Source organism: Dioscorea cayenensis, chromosome 20 (genome assembly GCF_009730915.1).
Source record: "Dioscorea cayenensis subsp. rotundata cultivar TDr96_F1 chromosome 20, TDr96_F1_v2_PseudoChromosome.rev07_lg8_w22 25.fasta, whole genome shotgun sequence".
Lineage (NCBI taxonomy): Eukaryota > Viridiplantae > Streptophyta > Magnoliopsida > Dioscoreales > Dioscoreaceae > Dioscorea > Dioscorea cayenensis.
Window position 1 is genome coordinate 2,447,107 of NC_052490.1, and position 7,035 is coordinate 2,454,141.

A 7,035-nucleotide genomic window follows, 5' to 3' on the forward strand; every position below is an offset into this window, starting at 1 on the left:
GGCACAAAGGCAGTCACACTCGAGCATTCCGACTTATGCATATAAGAACAAGAGCTCCACCAATATGTACATCATTGAAGAAGCAAGTGATTCATGACATAAACGTGCACCCGTTTGCGTTACCCAGATGAAAGTATGGAATTGGGAAGTTATTCAGGTCGAGGGCTGTAGCATAGCAATGTAGCAGCACTGTTCACTAGCCGGCCGAGAAACTAGAGAAATAAAGAATCCATACGGGCGTGTGGAAATTATCCACGCCCATGTGGAAATTCCGCACGGGCGCGTGTATCGTTCACGCCCGTGGAGTTGCCCGATGACAGCCCTATTTAAAGCCGATTCAGTACCGATTTTGGTATTCTTTTCTTCATCTTTTCCTCAACATGCCAGAGGGCTTCGGCTAGGGTTTCGGGGGTTATTGGCCAAGGTTTTGGAGAGGTTCTACGGTTCCAACATAGTGATTCCATTAGGAAGAAGGTTGGTAAGGGAGCTTCGATCGAGGCGTATCCTATACCGGACGAAGGAATCCTTGGAAGACGAGTAGAGGACTTTCCACAATACCATCGACATGACCATCGAGGGGGTTTCTTTATGGATTCATTTCTTTTACATTCTATATCTTTGATTGTACTAAGCTCCATAGAGAGCTAAACCCCTAGTGGGTACTTGGATGATTGTGAACCCTAGGATGTATTCGTTTTATTGAACTTCTTTATTATGCTTTCAATAAATTGATGTTTATTGTGAGTTCCAACCTTGAGTGCTTGATTGTATGAACATTTCCCCTAGAGTGACACTAGAGTTGAGAGTTCTTGTTGGTAACCTTGTGAGTGAGTAACACACAACGAGCGTTAGACAAAGCTACGTTGGAGACGGTTGAGAGGGTGAGTCGAGAGGTACAGGAGCATCCCCTTTCCCCTCCGACGTGATAGATTCTACCTCCGTTCCTCGAGTTCTTTGCGGCCATAATAGAGTGAATGGTCTAAGGGATGAACCTCCGCTGGGGCCTAGTTGCGCGTGCAATGGAGTGAAGCGTTGAGAGGATCTTAGTATCTAGGGCTTAATTGTGGCTAGGGACCTTCCGCCTGGACCAAAGGGTTAGGTCTATTTTTAGGAAGAGATTTATCACTTGGAATCTCTAGAGCAACAAAGTCCTAGCGTTCCTAATATCCTGTTCCCCGGCAACGGCGCCAAAAACTTGACATGCGTCGAATATGCGTGTAAACTGCAACTGCACGGGTGTCAAAGTAATAAAATACCCGGTGAGTAGGGTAGTCGAATCCACAGGGAACAGGGCTACTAGTACTAACTTCTTCTCTGCTTTCTAACCTAATGATAAATGGAAAGGTGTGGTGATCTAATGTGTGAAAAAATGAATACCGAAGATGAATATGCAAGGGTGAAATTGATGGAAATCTCAATCAATAAAAGTGGGGTATTCGGGCAATGCTCCCCCTAGAATTCAGGTAGTAGGTACCGGATAAGCAAAGGGTTTCTATGAAGAGTAAGTTAAGTCATGGAAATCCAAATATAATCGGATCTGGCCTCCCGATCACCGATACTAGTCCCCTACGAGGTCCCGGTGGAGAACTCACTCAATCTCAACATCTCACACCACATATAACTGCAAAGCACTCTAGGAATTCCAAGAGGTGTATCCGATTCCTAAAGATTGATCCAACCCTAATTCCCGGCGAAGGATCCTAACCCCCTACAAGGTCCCGACGGAGAAATCTCTCAATCTCACGTCTCACACCAAATATGGTTGCATAAAGCTTAGGGAACAGAGATAGAATACACCAATCGGAAGGGAGAGAGACACTCCACTATCTAATGACTCACCCTCTCAACCCTCTTTAACCTTGAAGTTCTAACTCTAATGTAGACCTCTCTCACATCAAAGTAACAAATCATGCAAATCCAATCAACCACAAGGATTAATTAAACAAGCAAGCATTAGACAATCAAGATTAAAACTTAATCAAACTCGGATTAAATAGGAACACTAAGCAAATCCACAAAAGATGAGAATCCTAGGCTTTAGAAGCCCAAATACTCTCTAGGGTTTTAGCTATCCATGGAGCAACATATAAAACACACCATTAATGAATGAAAGTACATTAAAACCATAGAAATAAACCCCCTTATATATGAACTGATGGCCTTGATGGAGAGCTTCGTCATCTTGAAGGACCCACTCCAAAGCTAGGTTCACCGATGGCTTCCTTGATGCTATGACGGAGGAGGAATTGATCAAAGTTGTTGACGAAGCGCCTATAAAGCCGCAAAGACCTCCTCTCCAAACCCTAGCCGTCTCACCCCTCAAGAGACGCACATAAGATGAGAAAGAATAGGGCAAAACGGCTATTTATAGGATTAGATCGCATCTGTCACGTGCCCCCACGCGCCCGTGTGGATTTTTCACGCACCCGCGTGGGCTACATGGATTTCCACGCGGGCGCGTGAACAGTAATTTTGATGTAGTGAAATTGCTACAGTATTTTCCACAAAAAACACGGTCCAAACACTCTTCTCTTGAGGCCACATGTCCGGGCACACATCCACGTGGTAGGCTATAAAACTTTTCTTCATCGACGTATCTTTGAAAGGTCTTGCAATCTTCACAAAGAGAAGGAACATGAAGATGTGGCTGCCTTTGTGCCCTTCCAACTAGTAAATTGACTTGAATCTTCTTGGAAGTTGGCACACATCTCCACGTTTATGAACTCCTCTTGTGTCTTGGTCCTTGAATTGAACAAGAACTCCCAACATAGTGTCTTTATAGTCCATCTTTGCTTCCTTTTTACTCTTCAAGGCATTCACATCCTATATGCATAAAAGAACACCAAATACATAATATGAGACATAAACCATGGTGAAAATGATGCTCTATGCATGTAAAACATATATAAAATTATGTCTACTCAAGCACTTATCTGCCACCTCCTTCTCTTTGCTTGTTCCCTCTTCAACCTCTATAACCTCGAGTGCGTATTCATTTGGCTTCCCACTTGCAAGCCTTCACATGCTCTCTATGGTTGGTCTCGGTATTGCTCGGCAAATTTCCATGTGGCCTTTCCGATAAGGACTTTGCAATCTGCCCCGCTTGATTTTCAAGATTATGTAAGGAGGCGGTATGGTTGCGAAGTGTAGCCTCAACTGATTGAAACCTTATATTTGGCAATTGCACAAACCTAGTTAAGGCCTTTTCCAAATCGATCATTCGGGTCTCCAAACCTGAAACTCTGTTTTCCACATTTGGGCCTTGTTGTTGGAAACCCGGTGGCCCCATGGCAATTTGTGGACCTTGGTTGCTACATGAGAAATTGGGATGATTCTTCCAACCCGTATTTTAGGTGTTGTTGTATGGGTTCCCTTGAGTCCTCATGCTATTACCTACAAAATCGACATTCTCAAAGATCAGAGCTATAATTGGCGGACGCAAAATGCTCGATTGTGTCCCCAATATTGAAGGTCTGGCATAATCGGATAATGTCCGCTACTGCTCATTCTATTTTGCCATGTTTTCTGATTCTTCTACTTCCAAATCAGCTAGATTAGACTATTCTTGCACAGGTTCTTTTCCTTTTCTTCTAAGTGTACATTCGAGCTCGGGATTTCCTTCAATCAGTATGGAGGGGTTCTCTCGGGTCAAAACCTGGAGCTGGACAAAAAGAAAGGAAACAAAATCAGAAAGATGATATAATAAGAAAATATGAAATAGAATGAATAAATGAATAACTAAGAAAAACAAAGTGTAAAGTATCTCTAAATGGCTACTCCCCAGCAACGGAACCAAAGACTTGATAAGACCGAATATGCGTGTACACCGCAAGTACACGGGTGTCAAAGTAATAATCCCAGATGAGTGGGTATGGTATCTATAGAGAGTAGGGAATAAAGACACTTATGTTGTTTCTTAACTAATGTGGAAGATAAATAGTGTTATGTGTGACAAGACTAAATTCTCAAAAGTAAAACAACAAGAAAGAGAGCACAAGTAAAGGAGAAGATAAGGCAATCAATAAATATGGAGTACACAGATATTGTTCCACCTAGCACAATCGTTTCAAGTGCAAGAAACCTCTATTATGCTTCCTAATTAATTTAATAGTGAGTCCTAGAAATTCTTAATTGCATAGTCGCAAATCTAAGGTCAACCATGTCTAACTCTATACATGTCTCGGAGGAGAAATCAAACAATCTCAATACCTCGCACTCATATAGAATTGCAATAAGCTCTAGGGATTCTAAATGATAAATGATCGACACAAAGTGTGTACACCCGCAAGCGCACGGGGTCGTCAAGTAATAAACCACTCGCGCATGCACGAGTGGGTCATATTCCCAAGTGGCCTGAGGAGCTACCCTACTCACTTCTTACCTGTTGTTTAACTCACCGATTCCAAGGTAGGAGAAAAGAAGAAAAGAAAGCAAATGAAAAGCAAGATGAATTCTTAAGAAGTACGAAACAAGCAAAACACGGGAGATGCTCAAGGTTGGAAAACGGTCACGGATGTGGATTCCCAAGGGGGTTACTAAAGTGCAAAGGATACCGAGTAATTAAGCACGTGGCTAGTTGGACCGAGAAAACCAAAACCTAGGTCAACCCGATGGTCACGGCAATTGACCCCTAACCCGGTGCAAGTGTTGAGCGAGGAATCTCTTCCACCCAACTTCCCACACGGTTGCAAGGAGAATGTCGGTTTTCACAAGTTAGGGTGGAAACACAAGTAGTTTTCAACCCTAGGATTGGAGGGGTACAAATACCCGATGGTCACGTCGTATTTATACAATGAACCCTTCCTAATTTGGTGGAGTCTAGCACTAAGGCAATGGTCATGCTACAAAGTGCTACCAAGAATTTGATACATCACTCAATCAAATGGACCAAAACAAGTAAGAACACCAAAAAAGGATCTCAACAAGCCAAACATGCAAAAACTACTCAAATAATCCAAAACATCACAAGTTCACCCCCTTGGTTCACCTACATCCGGTGACCTAGGGGTTTAGTTGTTCATGCTCAACAAGAAAACCAAATAATCCATACAAACAACTAAAGTAAACATGAGGAACACTCCCTCAAATGATGAAGGTCGAATGACGCAAGAATCCCCGGAGAAAGCCTTCCGAAGACGCCACTCAAAGGGGTGGCTTCCCGTTGTCTTCAACCTCCAAGCAATGATGCCCTAGAAGTAGATCCTCCTTGTTCTTGCTCTCCCCGCCGAGAAATGCTCAGATTTTCCTCCCTTTTTGCCCTCCTAAAGCTTAGGTTCAAGTGATGTGGAAGTGTCCTCCAAACCCTATCCGGCCTTACCCCCAAAGAAGATGAAGAATCAAGAAGAAGATGCCCAAAAAATGCCCTTCAAGACCTTATAAGTGCCCAGATCCCGACCGGTAAACGGGTCAGTATACCGGACGTATACCTTATAAACACCACTTTGTTGCTGAATTTATCCCCAATCGTGTCGCCGAGGCCCCAAGGCTTCAAATGGGCCTGAAATGTAAAAATAACACAATTTAAACCAAAAGGGCATCGATTTAACAAATAAATATAAAGAATCCTACAAAACAAATACATGCAGAGTACGTACTTTTAGACGTTTATCATACATCCCCACACCTAAGCGTTTGCTTGTCCCCAAGCAAACAAACATGAAGAACTAAGGGAAATAAGATAAACGGCTAAAAATACGACCTCAAGCTCAAAAGTAAAGAACTCCACAAGCACGAATGGACAGAAATCAAGGAGTGAGTTGGTCAATGAATAGTGAAGTGATATTAGCTTTGTCTCATCTAGAATGCCCCAATGAGTGTGTGCAACCTCCCACCTTGACCTCCACACCCTGGATTATCCCAGGATGCCCTTTCACCACACACATAATGAAGATGACATTAAAGTGCCAAAGACTTCTTCAATACTCAGGTAAAAGTCCTCTGGTTCCTCAACAAGATTTTAACCCTTAAGTGATTGTGAAACAGGTTGCAAGAGATCACAAGAGATGCTTTATTTTCTTCCCACACACTTATACACACTTTCTCTTTTTTTCTTGGGTCCGCCTAACATAGATCGCATGAAAAATAATCTTTTCGGATGGATGCACATGTCGGTTAGGGCACAAGAGTCACCCACTTACTCAATTATAGTCTACATAGACGCATTCATGCTTATAAACTTATAAAAGCGGAGGAATACTCGACATAGACCCCTTTTTTAACCTCTCATGATCCCTAACAAACAACCTGCTACAAACAAGTTCAGTGGAGGAACTCAGAAGCTTTTAAAAGTGCATTGAAGACCGAATTTAACAAATTAATGCCAATGTCATCATGATGGGTTGGTTAGAGCGTCATAAGGTGAGAGTGATCGTGAACATGTATACATGTGCACTAGAGATGAAACAGAGCTACATTCAAGCACATGCAATGTACACCTATCATTCTACCACCGTAGTCCCTAACTAAACATTCATAGCCATCATAGGTAGTAAGCATGCAAAAGGATAAAATACTCCAAATAAGAAAAACATCCCCACACCTAAAGTCGTACATTGCCCTCAATGTACCTAAGTCAACAGAGAAAAAATGTGGGAATGAAAAAAACAATAAGCACGAAATGGGGTAAAGACACTTCCCCGATTCCCGTGTGTGATTCCAAATTGCTCCACATGGATCGGGGGCATACCACATAATGAGGGCGAAAAAGTACAAGCTTCACAAAAATTAATGATCCCTGAAAAGAACAAGAAGCCAATCATCATTCACAATTTTTTTTAAAGGGGGAAATGGAAATAAAATATGGGAGAGAGAGCGCCAACAGAAGAAAAATAGGAGCATAGTAGGGGAAAGGCCCTAGCTAGCTCAAAAGTACAAGTCTGAACAACACACAACAAACAAAGATAGAATAGAAGAACAAATACAAAATACACAAAAGTATGTCATGGGTCTATGAAGCCGGAGGAAATCCTCAATGGAAAAATAATTTATCCCAACAATCATGTGAAATGAGCTCCAACACCTTGCCATCTAAACCCA